The following is a 19,815-nucleotide window of genomic DNA, read 5'->3' on the forward strand; positions in this document are numbered from 1 at the left end:
AACATACACTGCTGCTACTGTTTATTATCTATCCTGTCACTTTATCCCTACCTGTATGTACATATCTACCTCAATTACCTTGTACCGCTGCACATCGACTCGGGACTGGTACACTGTGTATGTAGTCAAGTTATCATGACTCATTGTCTATTTATTCCTTGTGTTATTATTTTCAAATTGTTTTACTTGTTGGGAAGGGCCTGCCCGTAAGTAAGCATTTCATTTCATGTTAGTCTACACCAGTTGTTTATGAAGATATACAATTTGATTGATTTGGCAGCAATATTGTGTCTACTATTTAGAGTGCTCCGTTAATTGAATTAAAATGTCCATCCTAACCTAGTTAGGCTAAGTAGTTAAGCTGTCTTTTGGTTGGTCAATCTGGACCCATAGTTGTTGCACTGAGGCACACATACTGTTGGTCATTGTTGAACCTATAGATTAAATCCAAAGAAATCCCAGTAGCCTTAAACAGACCCATACAGTTCACATGGAACAGGCTGCTCTTTGTTCTGCTTAGAGCAACACAGAGCCCTATCTCTGGCCTTTGTGCCCTGTTTCTTTCACTGACACACACACACACACACACACACACACACACACACACACACACACATATATCAATAAAGAGGAATTAGGCCAGAGAGTTCTGGCAGCGATGCTGTTCAGAGAGAGAGAGACAGACAGGGAGTGATAGAGTGTGTGTGGGTAGGTGCTCTCTGACTGATAATGGAGCCCATCTCATTCTGCAGCCCCATGACAGCACAGGAAGCATGAACAATCGTTATTGTATCTGTTTATGTTGTCTGTGTGTGTGTGTGGGGGGGGGGGGGGGGGGGGGACAGAGAAGGTCAGAGAGAGAGCAGCAGAGAGAGAGCAGGAGATGAAGAGAAAACAGAAAATAGAGAGAGCGAGGTAAGAGAAAGGAACCCGTTGAGACCGTCAGTTTTGACACTGAGGGGATGCCTCACACAAGCTGCAGAAAGTGTGATAAGTGTGATAAGTGTATGTGTGTGGTGTGTGTGTGTCTTGTGTGTCTCAGCAGGATTAAAAGCAGCCAATTGACCAGAGAGTGTTCTAGCTACACTGGGTTTAACCTGAGAGATTAGAGATGGTACAGTGCCTTCAGAAAGTATTCACACTCCTTGGCTTTTTCCACATTGTGTTGTGTTACAGCCTGAATTCAAAATGAAATGTAGATTTTGTGTCACTGGCCTACTTACACACAATACCCCACAATGTCAAACACACAATACCCCACAATGTCAAACACACAATACTTACACACAATACCCCACAATGTCAAAGTGGAATTATGTTTTTAGAAATGTTTACATATGAATTAAAAATGAAAAGCTGAAATGTCTTAAGGCAATAACTATTCAACACCTTTGTTATGGCAAGCCTAAATAAGTTCAGGAGTAAATAATGTGCAAGTCACATAATAATTTGCATGGACTCACTCTGTGTGCAATAATAGTGTTTAATATCATCTCATCTCTGTAACCAACACATACAATTATCTGTAAGTTCCCTCAGTCGAGCAGTGAATTTCAAAAACAGATTAAACCACAAAGACCAGGGAGGTTTTCCAATGCCTCGCAACGGAGCGCACCTATTGGAGAAAAACACACAAAAAAACAGACATTGAATATCCCTCTGAGCATGGTGAAGTTAATAATATATTAATTACACCCAGTTACTAAAAAGATATAGGCATCCTTTCTAACTCAGTTGCCGGAGAGGATGGATCAACAACATTGTAGTTAATACACAATACTAACATAAGTGAAAGGAGCAACATTTTCTGTACAGAAAATAAACATTCTAAAACATAACATTCTGTTTGAAACAAGGCACTAAAGTAACAGTGCAAAAATTTGGCAAAGAAATTAACTTTATGTCCTGAAAACAGAGTGTTATGTTTGGGGCAAATTCAACACATCAATGAGCACCACCCTTTAGAATTTCAAGCATGGTGGTAACTACAGTTGAAGTCAGAAATGTACATACACCTTAGCCAACTACATTTAAACTCAGTTTTTCAAGTTCCTGACATTTAATCCAAGTAAAAATTATCTGTCTTAGGTCAGTTAGGATCACCACTTTATTTTAAGAATGTGAAACGTCAGAATAATAGTAGAGAGAATGACTTATTTCAGCTTTTATTTCTTACATCACATTCCCAGTGGGTCAGAAGTTAACATACACTCAATTACTATTTGGTAGCATTGCCTTTAAATGGTTTAACTTGGGTCAAACATTTTGGGTAGCCTTCCACAAGCTAACCACAATAAGTTGGGTAAATTCTGGCCCATTCCTCCTGACAGAACTGGTGTAACTGAGTCAGGTTTGTAGGCCTCGTTGCTTGAAACATGCTTTTTCAGTTCTGCCCACAAATGTTCTATAGGATTGAGGTCAGAGCTTTGTGATGGCCACTCCAATACCTTGACATTGTTGTCCTTAAGCCATTTTGTCACAAATTTGGAAGTATGCTTGGGGTCATTGTCCATTTGGAAGACCCATTTACGACCAAGCTTTAACTTCCAGACTGATGTCTTGAGATGTTGCTTCAAGATATCCACATAATTTTCCTCCTCACGATGCAATCCATTCTGTGAAGAGCACTAGTCCCTCCTGCAGCAAAGCACCCCCACAACATGATGCTGCCACCCCCGTGCTTCACGGTTGGGATGGTGTTCTTCGGCTTGCAAGCCTCCCCGTTTTTCCTCCAAACATAACGATGGTCATTATGGCCAAACAGTTCTATTTTTGTTTCATCAGACCAGAGGACATTTCTCCAAAAAGTACGATCTTTGTCCCCATGTGCAGTTACAAACCGTAGTCTGGCTTTTTTTCATGGCGGTTTTGGAGCAGTGGCTTCTTCCTTGCTGAGCGGCCTTTCAGGTTATGTCGATATAGGACTCATTTTACTGTGGATATAGATACTTTTGTACCTGTTTCCTCCAGCATCTTCACAAGGTCCTTTGCTGTTGTTCTGAGATTAATTTGCACTTTTCGCAACAAAGTACGTTCATCTCTAGGAGACAGAACGTGTCTCCTTCCTGAGCGGTATGACGGCTGCACGGTCCCATGGTGTTTATACTTGCGTATTATTGTTTGTACAGATGAACGTGGTACCTTCAGGCGTTTGGAAATTTCTCCCAAGGATGAACCAGACTTTTGGAGGTCTACAATTGTTTTTCTGAGGTATTGACTGATTTCTTGATTGTCCCATGATGTCACGCAAAAAGGCACTGAGTTTGAAGGTAGGCCTTGAAATACATCCACAGGTACACCTCCAATTGACTCAAATGATGTCAATTTGCCTATCAGAAGCTTCTAAAGCCATGACATAATTTTCTGTAATTTTCCAAGCTGTTTAAAAGGCACAGTCAACTTAGTGTATGTAAACTTCTGACCCACTGGAATTGTGATGCAGTGAATTATAAGTGAAATAATCTGTCTGTAAACAATTGTTGGAAAAATTAGGACTAGTATATGTCCTAACCGACTTGCCAAAACCATAGTTTGTTAACAAGACATTTGTGGAGTGGTTGAAAAACTAGTTTTAATGACACCAACCTAAGTGCATGTAAACTTCCGACTTCAACTGTACATCATTTTTAAATCAAATCATATTTTACTTGTCACATACGCTGAATACAACAGTGACACCTTACAGTGAAATGTTTACTTACAAGCCCTTAACCGACAGTGCAAGTGCAGTGCAAGAAAATAATAAAGAAAATATTTACTAAATAAAATAAAGTAAAAATTAAATGTAACACTGTAGAATTACATAACAATAACGAGGCTATATACAGGGGGTACCGGTACTGTCAGCGTATGCGCTACTGGTGTTTGAAGTCAGGTGCAGGAGAGCAGAAAGTTGTGATCAGGCGCACTCTTTATTGGGCAGAAGCACAACAAACGGGCGCAACAGCGTCAAACCTCCAGCCAAAATGCAAAAGACAAACGTAAAATACAAAAACAAACGTAAAATAATCCAACCTCCTATGGGTTAAACAAGAATACCCAGGGGGGAAATAACCAGCCTGGCGTGACACACTGAACATGTAACAAAACAATTCCACACAAGGATATGGGGGGGAACAGAGGAACATATTGTATATACGTGATTAGGGAATGTAAACCAGGCGTGCAGGGAACAAGACAAAACAAATGTAACAATGAAAAATAGAGGGGTGATGGCTAGAAGGCCGGTGACGTCGCCCGCCGAACGCCGCCCGAACAAGGAGAGGAGCCGACTTCGGTGGAAGTCGTGACAGGTACTGAGTAAATGTGCAGATGAATCAAGGTAATTTGTGCATGTAGGAAGAGGGAAAGTGACTATGCATAGATGATAAACAGCGAGTAGTAGCCGAGTAAAAACAAAGGGTGGAACCTAGACTGGCACTCCGGTACCGCTTGCCATGCGTTTGCAGAGAGAACAGTCTATGACTTGGGTGACTAGAATCTTAGACCATTTTTTAGGCCTTTCTCTGACACCGCCTGGTGATGTATTGGGCCGTATGCATTTCCCATTAACCTCTGTAGCACCTTAGGGTCAGATTCCAAGCAGTTTCCATACCAGGTGGTGATGCAACCAGTCAAGATGCTCTCGATTATGCAGCTGTAGAACTTTTTGAGGATCTGGGAACCCATGCCAGATCGTTTCAGTCTCTTGAGGGGGAAAAGGTGTTGTAGTGTCCTCTTCACAACTGTCTTGGTGTGTATGGCCCATGATAGTTTGTTGGTGATGTGACCATGATAGTTTGTTGGTGTTGTGGACACTAAGAAACTTCAAACTCTCGACTTGCTCCACTGCAGCCCCATCGATGTAAATAAGGGCCTGTTTTGCCCTCCTTTTCCTGTAGTCCACAATCAACTCCTTTGTCTTGCTCACATTGAGGGAGAGGTTGTTGTCCAGGCAGATCTTTGCCTGGCAGGTCTTTGACCTCCTCTCTATAGGCTGTCTCATCGTTGTCGGTGATCAGACCTAGCACTGTTGTGTCATCAGCAAACTTAATGATGGTGTTGGAGTCGTACTTGGCCACGCAGTCGTGGGGGAACAGGGAGTAGAGGAGGGGACTAAGCACGCACCACTGAGGGGAACCGGTGTTGAGGATCAGCGTGGCGGATGTGTTGTTACCTACACTTACCACCTGGGGCCGGTCCGTCAGGACGTCCAGGATCCAGTTGCAGAGGGAGGTGTTTAGTCCCAGGGTCCTTAGCTTAGTGATGAGCTTTGTGGGCACCATGGTGTTGAACGCTGAGCTGTAGTCAATGAACAGCATTCTCACATAGGTGTTCCTTTTGTCAAGGTGAGAAAGGGCAGTATAGAGTGCGATTGAGTTTGTGTCATCTGTGGATCTGTTGGGGCGGTATGCGAATTGGAGTGGGTCTAGGGTTTCAGGGATGATGGTGCTGACGTGAGCCATGACCAGCCTTTCAAAGCACTTCATGGCTACCGACAGGAGTGCTACGGGGAGGTAGTCATTTAGGCAGGTTAACGTCGCATTTTTGGGCACAAGGACTATGGTGGTCTGCTTGAAACATGTGGGTATTACAGACTCGGTCAGAGAGAGGTTGAAAATGTCAGTGAAGACACTTGCCAGTTTGTCCGGGCATGCTCTGAGTACACGCCCTGGTAATCCATCTGGCCTCACAGCTTTGTGAATGTTGACATGTTTAAAGGTCTTACTCACATCGGAACAGCTGATCCTCTCATGCATGCTTCATTATTGCTCACCTCGAAGCATAAAAAGGCATTTATCTCGTCTGGTAGGCTCGTGTCACTGGGGAGCTCGTGGCTGGGTTTCCCTTTGTAGTTCGTAGTATGCAAGCCCTGCCACATCCGCCGAACATCAGAGCCGGTGTAGTAGGATTTAATCTTAGTCCTGTATTGACACTGCCTGTTTGATGGTTCGTCTGAGGGCATAGCAGGATTTCTAATAAGCGTCCCGATTAGTGTCCCGCTCCTTGAAAGCGGCATCTCTAGCCTATAGCTTGGTGTGGATGTTGCCTGTAAACCATGGCTTCTGGTTGGGATATGTACATACAGTCACTGTGGGGACGACATCCTCCATGCATTTATTGATGAAGCCGGTGACTGAGGTGGTATCCTCAATGCCATTGGATGAATCACGGAACATATTCCAGTCTGTGCTAGCAAAACAGTCCTGTAGCGTGCCATCTGTGTCATTGGACCACTTCTGTATTGAGCGAGTCACTGGCACTTCCTGCTTTAGTTTTTGCTTGTTAGCAGGAATTAGGAGGATAAAGTTATGGTCAGATTTGCCAAATGGAGGGCGAGGGAGAGCTTTATATGCGTCTCTGTGTGTGGAGTAAAGGAGGTATATAATTTATTTTCCTCTGGCTGCACATGTGACATTCTGGTAGAAATGAGGTCAAACGGATGTAAGTTTGTCTGCATTGAAGTCCCCGGGCCCCTGGGAGCGCTGCTTCTGGATGAGCATTTTCTTGTTTGCTTATGGCCTTATACAGCTCGTTGAGTGCGGTCTTAGTACCAGCATCGGTTTGTGGTGCTATATAGACAGCTATGATAATATAGATGAGAACTCTCTTGGTAGATAGTGTGGTCTACAGCTTATCATGAGGTACTCTACCTAAGGCGAGCAATACCTCAATAATTCCTTAAAATTAGACATTGTGCACCAGCAGTTATTGACAAATATTTATGGGTATGCTTGTAGGATTGTTTAAACAGAATAGAGATAAATAAGCACAGGCAAAATCCTAGAGGAAAACCTGGCTCAGTCTGTTTCCAACAGACACTGGGAGACAAATTCACGTTTCAGCAGGACAATAACCTAAAACACTGGAGTTGCTTACTAAGACGACATTATGAGGTATTGTGTGTAGATGGGTGAAATCTATTTAATCCATTTTGATTTAAGGATATAACAGAAGAAAATGTTGAATAAGTCAAGGGGTATGAATACTTTCTGAAGGCACTGTAGGTGATTTGTGGGGGTTGGGGGTGAATGGATAGGTAACACCAGGTATGACGCCCTATCCTGATATATGAAACCGACAGGGAGCCTTTACTGCCAAGTCTATAACTTTCCAGGAACAAGACGAACCAGAATACACATGCACACTAACACACATACACGCGCGCACGCACACACACACAAACCAACGTATGAGAAAAGAGGTGCAGTAGACAGAGAAATGCCAGAGCTTCAGTTATACCTGTGGGCTCGGACACAGCTATGTGGCCTCCCTGAAGAGTTGTCAGGCAGACAGTACATTGTCACTGTTTGAGGATCCACGGTTGGTTTGTATTTGTTCTGGCAGAGTGCATGCCAAACATGTCATAGAGCTCTTAGTTAAACAGTGTCATGAGAAAGAAAGAATTGACACTGCACCCTGTTAAAAGTTCTTAGGGATAGGCGTTCTGTCAATGGGACATTTGTATATCATGCAGCGCCTTGTGTCCAGATCGCAGATTTTAGAGGCCGAAAGCGGCAATTCTTGTTAATATAACTGCACTGTCCAATTTACAGTAACTATTACCTTCGAAAAAAAGCCATGCTATTGTTTGACAAAGAACAACAAACACTTTTTTTCACCACAATAGCTTTGATAAATTCACCTCTGAAGGTGAAATGTGTACTTACATTCTGAAATCTTACTCTGATTTATCATCCAAAGGGTCCTAGAGATAAAATGAAGTGTCATTTTGTTAGATAAAATCCTTTTTCAAATCCTAAAAAGGTCCATATAGCATGCACGATCTATTTTGTATTTACACGAGTTCAATTTGCAAAGAAAGGAATCTGTGAAAGTCTAACCCAAAACGTTGTTTCAACCAGTCAAATGACATTCGTATGTATTCCTCAGAGATCCTAGAATGTAACCAGACTTCACTATATCATTAGGGGTGCAGTATATCCTATAGGACACCAAATTTGGTCAGAGAGCGACACCTTCATGGCACGCCAATGATGCGGTAGGTCTTCATTTGATCGACTGTATCTTTGTCAAATAATCTCCAATCGAGATCAAATAAAGCTAGCTAGATAGCCAATGTGCTGGGCTTTACGGGAGTATCTGGAAACCCTGTATATGTCGCAAAATGTAGCTGCCAACCTTTTGCGACAGCATGCCTTTTCCTTTTGGACAACACTTATAAGAATATTCAGAGTTATGATGTTATGAAAACTGGTTGTTTTGCAAATGTTGAACTTATAATATGGCTATTAAAACTGGAAAAGCTAAATCAAAGTCGAAGTATACAGATTTGACTATATTCTTGCAGAAAAATGTAATATGAATGCAAATGTCTCTTTCACAATTCGCCCAAATACACCTGGGTAACTACACACTAATTGTCATGTAGTTCGCTCATACTTCAAGTTACTAGTCTGAAACTTTGCACATGCACTGCTGCAATCTAGTGGACACCATCGGAATTACAACCGGGACCTTTCTCTTGCATTTCAAAGATGGTGTTAGAAAAAAACTTTTTTTCTTCTTTGTATATTTTTCTACCAGATCTATTGTGTTATATTCTCCTACATTCAATTCACATTTCCACAAACTTCAAAGTGTTTCCTTTTAAATGATACCAAGAATATGCATATCCTTGCTTCAGGGCCTGAGCCACAGGCAGTTAGATTTGGGTGTGTCATTTTAGGCGAAAATTGAAAAAAAGGGTGCTATTCCTATTAAAGGGGAACTGCACCGGCTGATTTGACCTTGTTTTTAGGCTTGCTCCTCAAGAAATGCTGGTGGCCATGACAGAGCCAAACACGAGTTGGCATGGGAGTGTGGTTTGATGTGAGTATTTATTGGGTGTGTCCTTGCCACCACCAAGACACACCCATGTGTCAGAACCTTTCCCACAGCCATTTCCTCCCACTCTAACACAAGGCGTGTGTAGCGGAGGCGAAGTCAGGTGCAAGAGAGCAGAGCGTAGCAAACAGACACACTTTAATTCCGTTCCAACAAGCCAGCACATAAAAACATACAAGTGCCAAAACCACGGAATATAACAAAAGTAATGCGCCTGACCAAACCACATTACAATAAACAATTACACAAAGACATGATGGGAAACAGAGGACTAAATACATGTAGATTGATTGGGAAATTAAAACCAGGTATGTATGGAACAAGACAAAACAAATGGACATATGAGAAATGGAGTGGCGATGGATAGAAAGCCGGTGACGTCGATCGCGGAACGCTTCCTGAACAAGGAGAGGAGCCGACTTTGGCGGAAGTCGTGACACAAACAAACCCTCTAAAGATTGAGTTAAATAACTACAGGCAGATGTATGGTGAGATGCCGGAGGAAGCTTTGAATAGGTTAGTAGCCTACAGAGTAATATGAGAAGAATGAAATTCAAGAATTTATGTAGATTTTCTAAAAATTGAGTTTCCAACCATTTATAGCATTAAAAAATTAAACATATCGCAAGCTACTCATTTTTTTCTAGCTTGAAAGTTTTGATAACTTTCAAATTTAGTAACAGGTCCGTGTAGAATAAACACCCTTTACATAATACCATAGAAGCAGTGTTATGCTAATATAACAATGCCGATACAGATATTGTGCCTATCTGTATTTTTCTGGTGGTAATGGGGTTCCAAACTCTGTTTTAGATGAGACTGGTGTTATGACCAAAATGATCCTATTTACACTTTGTAGTCAATGCTGACAATAGAATAAATGTTTCTGACTCATATCGATGTCACATAGGCCGTTTTCAATGGGATTAGTGGATTTTTAGGGGCAGTCGCTCTTTAAAAGACATTAATTAGCCTGTTTAGTGCCTATGGCTACCTGATATCATGATTACTAGTTAGCTAGCTATGCTGAACTTGAACAACTGTTATCCAGGGTGTGTTCGTAGATTCACTCTGGCTACCTCTTCGATTTCAGAGCACTCTGCTCTGTGTATGCCAAAGTGCAGAATCCCTGATGAATGTACGAGCACGCAACACTCGCTAAATATGAACTGTATCAGTAAACGTCAGCAAATAAAGTAATTACATTGTTACAAGCAGCACAGTTAGTCACTAACGCTCTAGATAACATGTTAACAGCCTAACCAGCTCTGCTAGGGTGAGTAAAATGGCCAGAGTGAGGTGTTCTCTCATTTGTGTCTGGAAGTAGTTAGCAAGCTAGCCAACTTTAGCCAGTTAGGTTGGGTGCTTGACTGCCATTGCTCAGATCAACCCTACTCCTCGGCCAGAGTGTCCAGTGTCAATAGAGCAGTGGGTCTGAATTCACGAACAGACAATCTGACAACACTCTGAATTTACTAACAACCCAGAGCATATTGGAGGTAATTTACGACCGGACCCTTAGTTGTCAATCAAATGTATATTGGACTCAATCAAATGTGACTTGTTTCAGGAAACTAGGCGTATGTAGCACATCACTACTTCAAAGGAGAGGCATTTGAATGTTGGCATTTTCTGCCAAAAATAAATGTTTTCTGGAACATGCAACTTTCATGTGCCTTAATAAAAAACTTGTATGCCATCTGTAAATACGAATAAAACTGTTATATTACAAGCCTAGTTGGTTTAGCCACGGAAAAAGACAGGACCCTGCTCCTAGCCATGATTGGATGAGAAAATGGATGGGCTGGACATGCTGAGAGATGAGTTCAGATTGGTCTGCCATGTAGCGAAATTCTGTCTATAACATGAGCTGCTCAGTACAGTATGTGTAAAAAAATCCATTCTACCCCGAACTGCAAAAGAGTTGCTACTGCTCTCCATATATTATTTGCATCTCAGAAATCCATTCGCATTGCTAGTTATAGCCTAATGTTAGCTAGTTAGCTAACATTGAACTTAGTTGGTTAGCTGTAGCTACCTGCAGATTCATGCATGGCTAACTATGACAATCAGTATGGTTTTGGATTATTGCCATGTTCAAAACAACTGGGAACTCGGAAATCTCCGACTTCCGTCTTCAGTGCATTCAAGACAACTGGAAACCTCTTTCTAGAGCCCCGACTTTCCGAGCTGAAGATCACTGGCATCATGATTTGACCTCACATCTTTTCAAGTTCCCAGTTGTCTTGAAAGCACCATTAGGTTAATTGTCTAAACAAAAGACTCCACTTCACCAGATGATTACAGTCATGTATTGTATTTCATGAACATGTGGACATGTCTAGACAATAGTGACCAATCCACTTAGCTAGATGTGGCTGGGGGGGGGGGGGGGGGGGTTATAGCATTTATTTCACATGACCCATCAATTTAGACAAGTGTGTCTGGGTAAGAGTAATCTAATAATTATGAAATATTTATCTGGACACTTTCTATTTTTGACATGCTACGATGCAAACATGCAAGTAATCATTTCATTGAACCGTTTACACCATCTGTATCCTATGAATGTGACAAATACAGTTTGATTTTTATTTGATATAATGTGCGTTTACCAAAGACAAATTAGGATATAGGACATGGACTATATAAAGTGTATTTCTGCTACTATTTTCACCACTTTTAGTCTTGAAAGCATTGGTTGTTTATTACAGTACCTTACTCACGCTGTTTAGCACATGGCCTCACATGTGCAGTTTAACCTGTTAGAGCTCTAGGGGCGCTATTTCATTTTTGGATAAAAAACATTCCCGTTTCAAGCGCGATATTTTGTCACGAAAAGATGCTTGACTATGCATATTCTTGACAGTTTTGGAAAGAAAACACTCTGAAGTTTCAGAATCTGCAAAGATTTTGTCTGTAAGTGCCCCAGAACTCATTCTACAGGCGAAACCAAGATGATGCATCACCCAGGAATTAGCAGAATTTCTGAAGCTCTGTTTTCCATTCTCTCCTTATATGGCTGTGATTGCGCAACGAATGAGCCTACACTTTCTGTCGTTCGCCCAAGGTCTTAGCAGCATTGTGACGTATTTGTAGGCATATCATTGGAAGATTGACCATAAGAGACTACATTTTCCAAGTGTCCGCCTGGTGTCCTGCGTCGAATTCGGTGCGCAATTGCCAGCTGCTTCTACTTTACCATTTGATTCAGGGGAGAAAGCATGTGTCCAAGAACGATGTATCAATGAAGAGATATGTGAAAAACACCTTGATGATTGATTCTAAACAACGTTTGCCATGTTTTCAAAAAAAAAAAACTGAGCATCTGCTATCTAACTGAGAGTATCCTCATTGAAAACATCAGAAGTTCTTCAAAGGTAAATGATTTTATTTGAAGGCTTTTATGTTTTTGTTAATGTTGCGTGCTGGATGCTAACGCTAATGCTAACGCTAAATGCTAACGCGAAATGCTAACTCTAGCTAGCTACTTTTACACAAATTATTGTTTTCCTATGGTTGAGAAGCATATTTTGAAAATCTGAGATGACAGTGTTGTTTACAAAAGGCTAAGCTTGAGAGATGGCATATTTATTTCATTTCATTTGCGATTTTCATAAATAGTTAACGTTGTGTTATGCTAATGAGCTTGCTGATAGATTTACACAATCCTGGATACAGGGGTTTTTTCATAGCTAAACGTGACGCAGAAAACGGAGCGATTTGTCCTAAACAAATAATCTTTCAGGAAAAACTGAACATTTGCTATCTGAGAGTCTCCTCATTGAAAACATCTGAAGTTCTTCAAAGGTAAATGATTTTTTTGAATGCTTTTCTGTTTTTTTGTGTAAATGTTGCCAGCTGAATGCTAATGCTAAATGCTACGTTAGCCATCAATACTGTTACACAAATGCTTGTTTTGCAATGGTTGAGAAGCATATTTTGAAAATCTGAGATGACAGTGTTGTTAACAAAAGGCTAAGCTTGAGAGCTAGCATATTTATTTCATTTCATTTGCGATTTTCATGAATAGTTAACGTTGCGTTATGGTAATGAGCTTGAGTCTGTATTCACGAACCCGGATCCGGGATGGGGAGATCAGAAAGGTTAAGAGGGTGTGTGTCACACCCTGACCTTAGTATTCTTTGTTTTCCTTGTTATTTTGGTTAGGTCAGGGTGTGACATGGGTGATGTATGTGTTGTTTGACTTGTCTAGGGGTTTTGTATGTTTATGGGGCTGTTTCCTTTCTAGGTGAATTGTATGTATATGGTTGCCTAGATTGGTTCTCAATTAGAGGCAGCTGTCTGTCGTTGTCTCTGATTGGGAACCGTATTTAGGCAGCCATATTCTGTGGGTACTTTGTGGGTGATTATCTATGTCTATGTTAGTTGCTTGTGTCAGCAGATTTTTCTTATTATAGCTTCACGGTTGTTATTCGTTTATTGTTTTGGTTCAGTTTACTTCATGTTCTTTCTTCAATAAAGAAGAATGTATACTAACCACGCTGCGTTTTGGTCCTCACCTTCTACTCCATACGACGATCGTGACAGTGTGAACGATGCTGAATGCGTGTAGACAAAGAAGAGCTCTCCAGTACGTGTACCAAAACATTTTAGGGCCATTTTCTCAAAAGTGGTGTTACTAGTTTATCAACTTTCATAGCAGAATCACTTTCCCATTGTTCCTCAACTGCAGTGTATTATATACAATTTTCTATCTCTGAGTCTTTCCTTTTATCCAATGTAAAAAACAATTAAAAATTTCGCTACATAGGACCGAATTGAGACGGTCGGTCACAAATGTATTTTGGCATTGATCAAATAGGCGGGCAAGCAGGGAAGTTCCAATCCAGTTGTCAAAACGTGGGTTGGGACAAGCCTGCATTGGCAGGCAAGCTGCAGAAGAAACAGCAGGCTCATATTCCCCTGACAGCATGTTAAAATGGTGCCAGTTCCACTTTAAAGGGTAACTACACAAAAATGAATTACTTACATTTTTTCCCAGATCTCACTAGTGGTCTTCTGATGTGGTTTAAGCATTGTTATAGACTTAGAAAAACAACAAATTGGGTGTTCTATTACAAAAGTGTGACTTTGAAAAACATTTGGACTAAGTTGACAGCCTCAGTTATATGTTTCAGTAGTAGGCCTACTATTAGCCTACTTTCAAAGTACAATCTTGGTTTGGCCTGGGATTTATAATTGTAGGTCATTCAGAGTGTATGTCACTGTTTCTCACATCAGTTTTCACGCAAGGCACCTTTCCTTTGCCGAGCAGGCTCTTTGGAAAGTTATGGTCAAAGTTAGAGTATAACCACTTCACCACTGCAGTCATGACAAGTGATTTGAGAACAACAAATTAATTAACTAGCACTAGCTACCTACATACTTCTTCCTCATAATTCTTGTTAGCCTCATTCATTGTATCCTGACTGCCCCCAGTCCTACCAGTCATTACTATAGCCAACACAGCAAGGGACAAAAATACAAAATAATCATCCAACAGGGTATTCTTTCTGGATATGGAGCTAGAACTGGAAATGAATGGCATCCCATCGTCCTGGGGACGATAACAAAATATGTCTGGGACGGTTCAAGCAGACTGGGACAGTTCTGGAACGATAAATCCAAAATTCATTCAACTAGGCCTACTGTACATCAAAACATGTCAAAAGCAATGAGGCTAATGCAACAGATCAGAATGCTTAGCTTAAAATGTTGATTAACTATTATACGTTAGACCTAGTTGGTAGCTAGCTACCTAACATCAGCTATGCTAGCGATGATGGTGATAATGATTATTAAAATAAAAGAGTGACTAATCCCATTATATAGATACATAATCAGTAGTCTATCGTCTATCTACCAGTATACAATGAACTCCAACCACCTATTCCGCATGATATAAGGTCCTTCGGCAGGGCATGCAAACCATTGTTGTTGGCTGTTCATTCTGCTGGAAGCACTGCAATGCATGGTCAATCCGTATAGGGCTTTTAAGGATGGTGGCGATGAAACAACGGCGCCCCATTCAATGAAGGGAAGCGACATGGGCGAAGGGGCAATTTGCTGACATAATTGTAACCCAGGCTTAAATTTACTCGTTGTGACGCACTGAGGTTCCAAACTCCATTTTAGACGAAACTGACTTTATGTCCAAAATTATCCTATTTACACTTTCTAGCCAATTTTGACATTAGTATAAATGCGTCTAACTCATATTGATGCCACATATGCCGTTTTCAAAGGGATTTGTTTATTTGTAGGGGCAGTCGCTCTTTAAAATACATTACCCTGTTTAGTGCTTGACCTCGAGGACACCTTGACAATCGAGGGCCGCAGCATTTACTATAAGATAATATATACAGTACCAGTCAAAAGTTTGGACACGCCTACTCATTTTTCATAATTTGTACTATTTTCTACATTGTAGAATACTAGGAAGACATCAAAACTATGAAATAACAGACATGGAATCATGTAGTAACCAAAAAAGTGTTCAAAAAAATCTAAATATGTTTTATATTTATGATTCTTCAAAGTAGCATCCCTTTGCCTTGACTGCTTTGCACACTCTTGGCATTCTCTCAAACAGCTTCACGAGGTAGTGACCTGGAATGCTTTTCCAACAGTCTTGAAGGAGTTCCCACATATGTTGGCTGCTTTTCCTTCACTCTGCAGTCCAACTCATCCCAGACCATCTCAATTGGATTGAGGTCGGGTGATTGTGGAGACCAAGTCATCTGATGACGAGTTTTGGAAGAAATATCTTTGTTTCTGGCCATTTTGAGCCTGTAATTGAACCCACAAATGCTGATGCTCCAGATAATCAACTAGTCTAAAATAGGCCAGTTTTATTGCTTCTTTAAATCAACATAACAGTTTTCAGGTTTGCTAACATAATTGCAAAAGGGTTTTCTAATGATCAGTTAGCCTTTTAAAATGATAAACTTGGATTAGCTAACACAACGTGCCATTGGAACACAGGAGTGATGGTCGCTGATAATGGGCCTCTGTACGCCTACGTAGATATTCCATAAAAAATAAGCTGTTTCCAGCTACAATAGTCATTTACAACATTACCAATGTGAACACTGTATTTCTGATCTATTTTATTTTAAATGTGCTTTTCTTTTTTTTTTAAACAATGAAATATCTAAGTGACCCCTAACGTTTGAATGGTAGTGTGTGTGTGTGTATATAGAGTTGAAGTCAGAAGTTTACATACACCTTAGCCAAATACATGTAAACTCCGTTTTTTAAATTCCTGACATTTAATCCGAGTAAAAAGTCCCTGTGTTAGGTCAGTTAGGATCACCACTTTATTTTAAGAATGTGAAATGTGAGAATAATAGTAGAGAGAATTATATATTGCAGCTTTTATTTCTTTCATCACATTCCCAGTGGGTCAGAAGATTACATACACTCAATTAGTATTTGGTAGAATTACCTTAAATTATTACAATTATAATACCTAAAAACTCCAATACCTTGACTTTGTTCTTAGGCCATTTTTCCACAACTTTGGAAGTATGCTTGGGGTCATTGTCCATTTGGCGACCAAGCTTTAACTTTCTGACTGATGTCTTGAGATGTTGCATCAATATATCCACATAATTTTCCATCCTCATGATGCCATCTATTTTGTGAAGTGCACCAGTCCCTCCTGCAGCAAAGCACCTACACATCATGATGCTGCCATCGCCGTGCTTCACGGTTGGGATGGTATTCTTCGGCTTGCAAGCCTCCCCCTCTTCCCTCCAAACATAACGATGGTCATTATGGCCAAACAGTTCTATTTTTTTTCATCAGACCAGAGGACGTTTCTCCAAAAAGTATGATATTTGTTCTTGTGCAGTTGTAAACCGTAGTCTGTTTTTGTTATGGTGTCACGCCCTGGTCTTAGTATTTTGTGTTTTCTTTATTATTTTGGTCAGGCCAGGGTGTGACATGGGTTTATTATGTGGTGTGTTTTGTCTTAAGGTTTTTGTAGGTATTGGGATTGTGGTACAGTGGGGTTATCTAGAATAGTCTATGGCTGTCTGGAGTGGTTCTCAATCAGAGGCAGGTGTTTATCGTTGTCTCTGATTGGGAACCATATTTAGGCAGCCATATTCTTTGAGTGTTTCGTGGGTGATTGTTCCGGTCTCTGTGTTTGTTTGCACCAAATAGGCTGTTTAGGTTTTCACGGTTCTTGTTTTGTTTGTTCATGTGTAGTTTCTTAGTTAAAGAACCATGAATCAAAATAACCACTCTGCATTTTGGTCCTCCTCTCCTTCACCGCAAGAAAACCGTAACATATGGTGGTTTTGGAGCAGTGGCTTCTTCCTTGCTGAGTGGCCTTTCAGGTTATGTCGATATAGGACTTGTTTAACTGTGGATATAGATACGTTGTACTTGTTTCCTCCAGAATCTTCACAATGTCCTTTGCTGTTGTTCTGGGATTGATTTGCACTTTTTGCACCAAAGTACGTTCATCTCTAGGAGACAGAATGCGTCTCCTTCCTGAGCGGTATGATGGCTGTGTGGTCCCATGGTGTTTATACTTGCGTACTATTGTTTGTACAGATGGACGTGGTACCTTCAGGCATTTGGAAATTGCTCCCAAGGATGAACCAGACTTATGGAGGTCTACAATTGTTTTTCTGAGGTCTTGGCTGATTTATTTTGATTTTCCCGGGATGTCAAGCAGAGGCACTGAGTTTGAAGGTAGGCCTTAATACATCCACAGGAACACCTCCAATTGACTCAAATGATGTCAATTAGCCTATCAGAAGCTTCTAAAGCCATGACATCATTTTCTGGATTTTTCCAAGCTGTTTAAAGTCAGTCAACTTAATGTCTAAACTTCTGACCCACTGGAATTGTGATAGTGAATTATAAGTGAAATAATCTCTGTAAACAATTGTTGGAAAAATTGTCATGCACAAAGTATATGTCCTAACCGACTTGCCAAAACTATAGTTTGTTAACAAGAAATTTGTGGAATATATATATATATATATATATATATATATATATATATATATATATATATATATATATATATATATATATATAGACCAAACGAACCGAGCATAAGCATGGCTGGTTTGCCAGCAAGCTTCACAGCCTTGACGGGACTAAAATTAGAGGTGCCAAGCTGCTCTGTGGCCTTTTCAGACAGCGCACCACAGCACTGTGGGAAGGTATGACAGAGAAACATAGTTATGTTCTGTTCCACCCAGATGAATCTGTTTCCTCTCAGAGACCAGTGGCCACTTCCTCTCCAGCTCAACCAGACAGTGCTGTTCCAGGGCTTTTGGCTAGGGAAGTGAATTGTAGTGATCAATTAAGAATATGTGGAAAAAAAGTTACCTTCAAAAAAGAATAAAGTAATAGGCCTACGTTAGTTAGAAAGCGATCTATATCGCCATATTGTTTGTCACGTTCCTGTCACATATTTCAAACTGAAAGAGAAAAATAATGGTCACACATCTCATTCAGTCAGCCTTCATTACCTGAACTAAAGATATGAAACCACATAAGCATCCAGAAACCACAAGCCAAAGCCAAGTTCCACAGTGACACCTCAAACAACACTACCTCTGCCCACCATTTATAACAACCCAGTCAAAACAGTCTCTTCTCTTCCCCATCCATTCATCACTAACAAAACACTGAATGTTGTTCTCTTTACAAGCATTTCACTGCACCCGCAATAACATCTGCTAAATATGTGTATGTGAACAATAACATTTGATTTGCTTTGAGTCCAACAGCAATCTGTCTACCTGTATGTACTCAAACAATAACTCCCTCTATCAGTTACTTACCAGTGTCTAATAATACCATAATACATTAATGCCAATGTTAACATTCTTATCCTGTATCTAAACAACACAAGTGCTTATGTTGTGTGGGAGGCAGGCTCTGTTTACAAATGCTCCATTCATTTGGCCAGGTAACAGCCTGGGTAAATAAATACAACACTCTGAAGGCGTTTCACACTCACATAAACAGAGGCAGAGTCCATGGTCAGATCACATCATGGGTCCTCAGTCTAACGCGGGCAACCACACAGGCAGAGCATCACAGAAACAGAGAGAGAGCAGCTTCACAGCCTGCTCACAATCACAGCAGCTCCAGACCAGGCAGGCACAACGTGAACAGAGCAGAGGGGAGCGAGGTGGATGGGGAGGGAGGAGGGCTGGCAAGCGTCATCGTGGTGGTCTGACCAGCGGAGTGAGACATGAATGGCTGTGTCTGAAGCGCCCTGAAGGGGCAGCGATGCGCTCAGCCACTTAGCAGACAGATACCGGGATACTGTACTTATAATTTCCGCCTGCTTCTGCTTGTGTGTGTTTTTGTGTATGAGTGTAAATGATAGAGAGCAAGAGATTGGCAGAAAAAGATTGGTTGAATAAGTGGATCAATACAAAAAAACATTGAGTTAAAATCATCATCGATGCTTGTTTTCCTACTTCTTTGTGGAGTAGAACAAGAATTTAACCCCCATGTCTTCTTGTAAAACACTGGAGGGAAAAAAAATAGAAATTCAACTGCTAATCCTCAAAATAATTCCATGTTTCTCTCTCTCTCTCTCGATGCCACCCACATAACCACTTGTTTCATGGTTGTGTCCAACTAAAATTAAATTACATTAGCTATTTAAACAGACAAAAATACACTATGGTAAACAACAATTGGTAGTTGTCATGGGTTGTAGCTCTCTGGGCCTTACATGGCACTCACATAACCGTATATATACTATGAAGCAGGATGCCCCATTGAGAGCATCCTGTCTGGCTGTATCACCGCCTGGTATGGCAACTGCACCGTCCGCAACTGCAGGGCTCTAAAAGGGTGGTACGGTCTGCCCAACGCATCACTGGGGGCACACTGCCTGCCCTCCAGGACATCTACCGCACCCAATGTCACAGGAAGGCCAAGAAGATCATCAAGGACTTCAGCCCCCTGAGCCATGGCCTGTTCACCCCACTATCATGC

At 41.0% G+C, this 19,815-nt stretch overlaps 1 protein-coding gene across 3 annotated transcripts in view; it reads right to left on the reverse strand.

Annotated features, from left to right (window-relative positions):
- The window catches only part of LOC110492431 (transmembrane and coiled-coil domains protein 1), a 99,342-nt gene that overhangs the window by 75,452 nt on the left and 4,075 nt on the right, over nucleotides 1–19,815 (reverse strand). The window contains exon 2 of one of the 3 annotated variants that reach the window (XM_036947423.1): nucleotides 7,650–7,687. The exons of 1 other annotated variant lie outside the window; for it this stretch is intronic. The gene's annotated coding sequence lies outside the window, so the exon portion shown is untranslated. Of the gene's footprint in view, nucleotides 1–7,649; nucleotides 7,688–18,820; nucleotides 18,966–19,815 lie in introns of those variants that run through there. One more of the 3 variants, XM_036947422.1, reaches the window with a different exon arrangement.

The sequence above is a fragment of the Oncorhynchus mykiss genome, chromosome 16 (assembly GCF_013265735.2).
Source record: "Oncorhynchus mykiss isolate Arlee chromosome 16, USDA_OmykA_1.1, whole genome shotgun sequence".
Taxonomy (NCBI): Eukaryota; Metazoa; Chordata; class Actinopteri; order Salmoniformes; family Salmonidae; genus Oncorhynchus; species Oncorhynchus mykiss.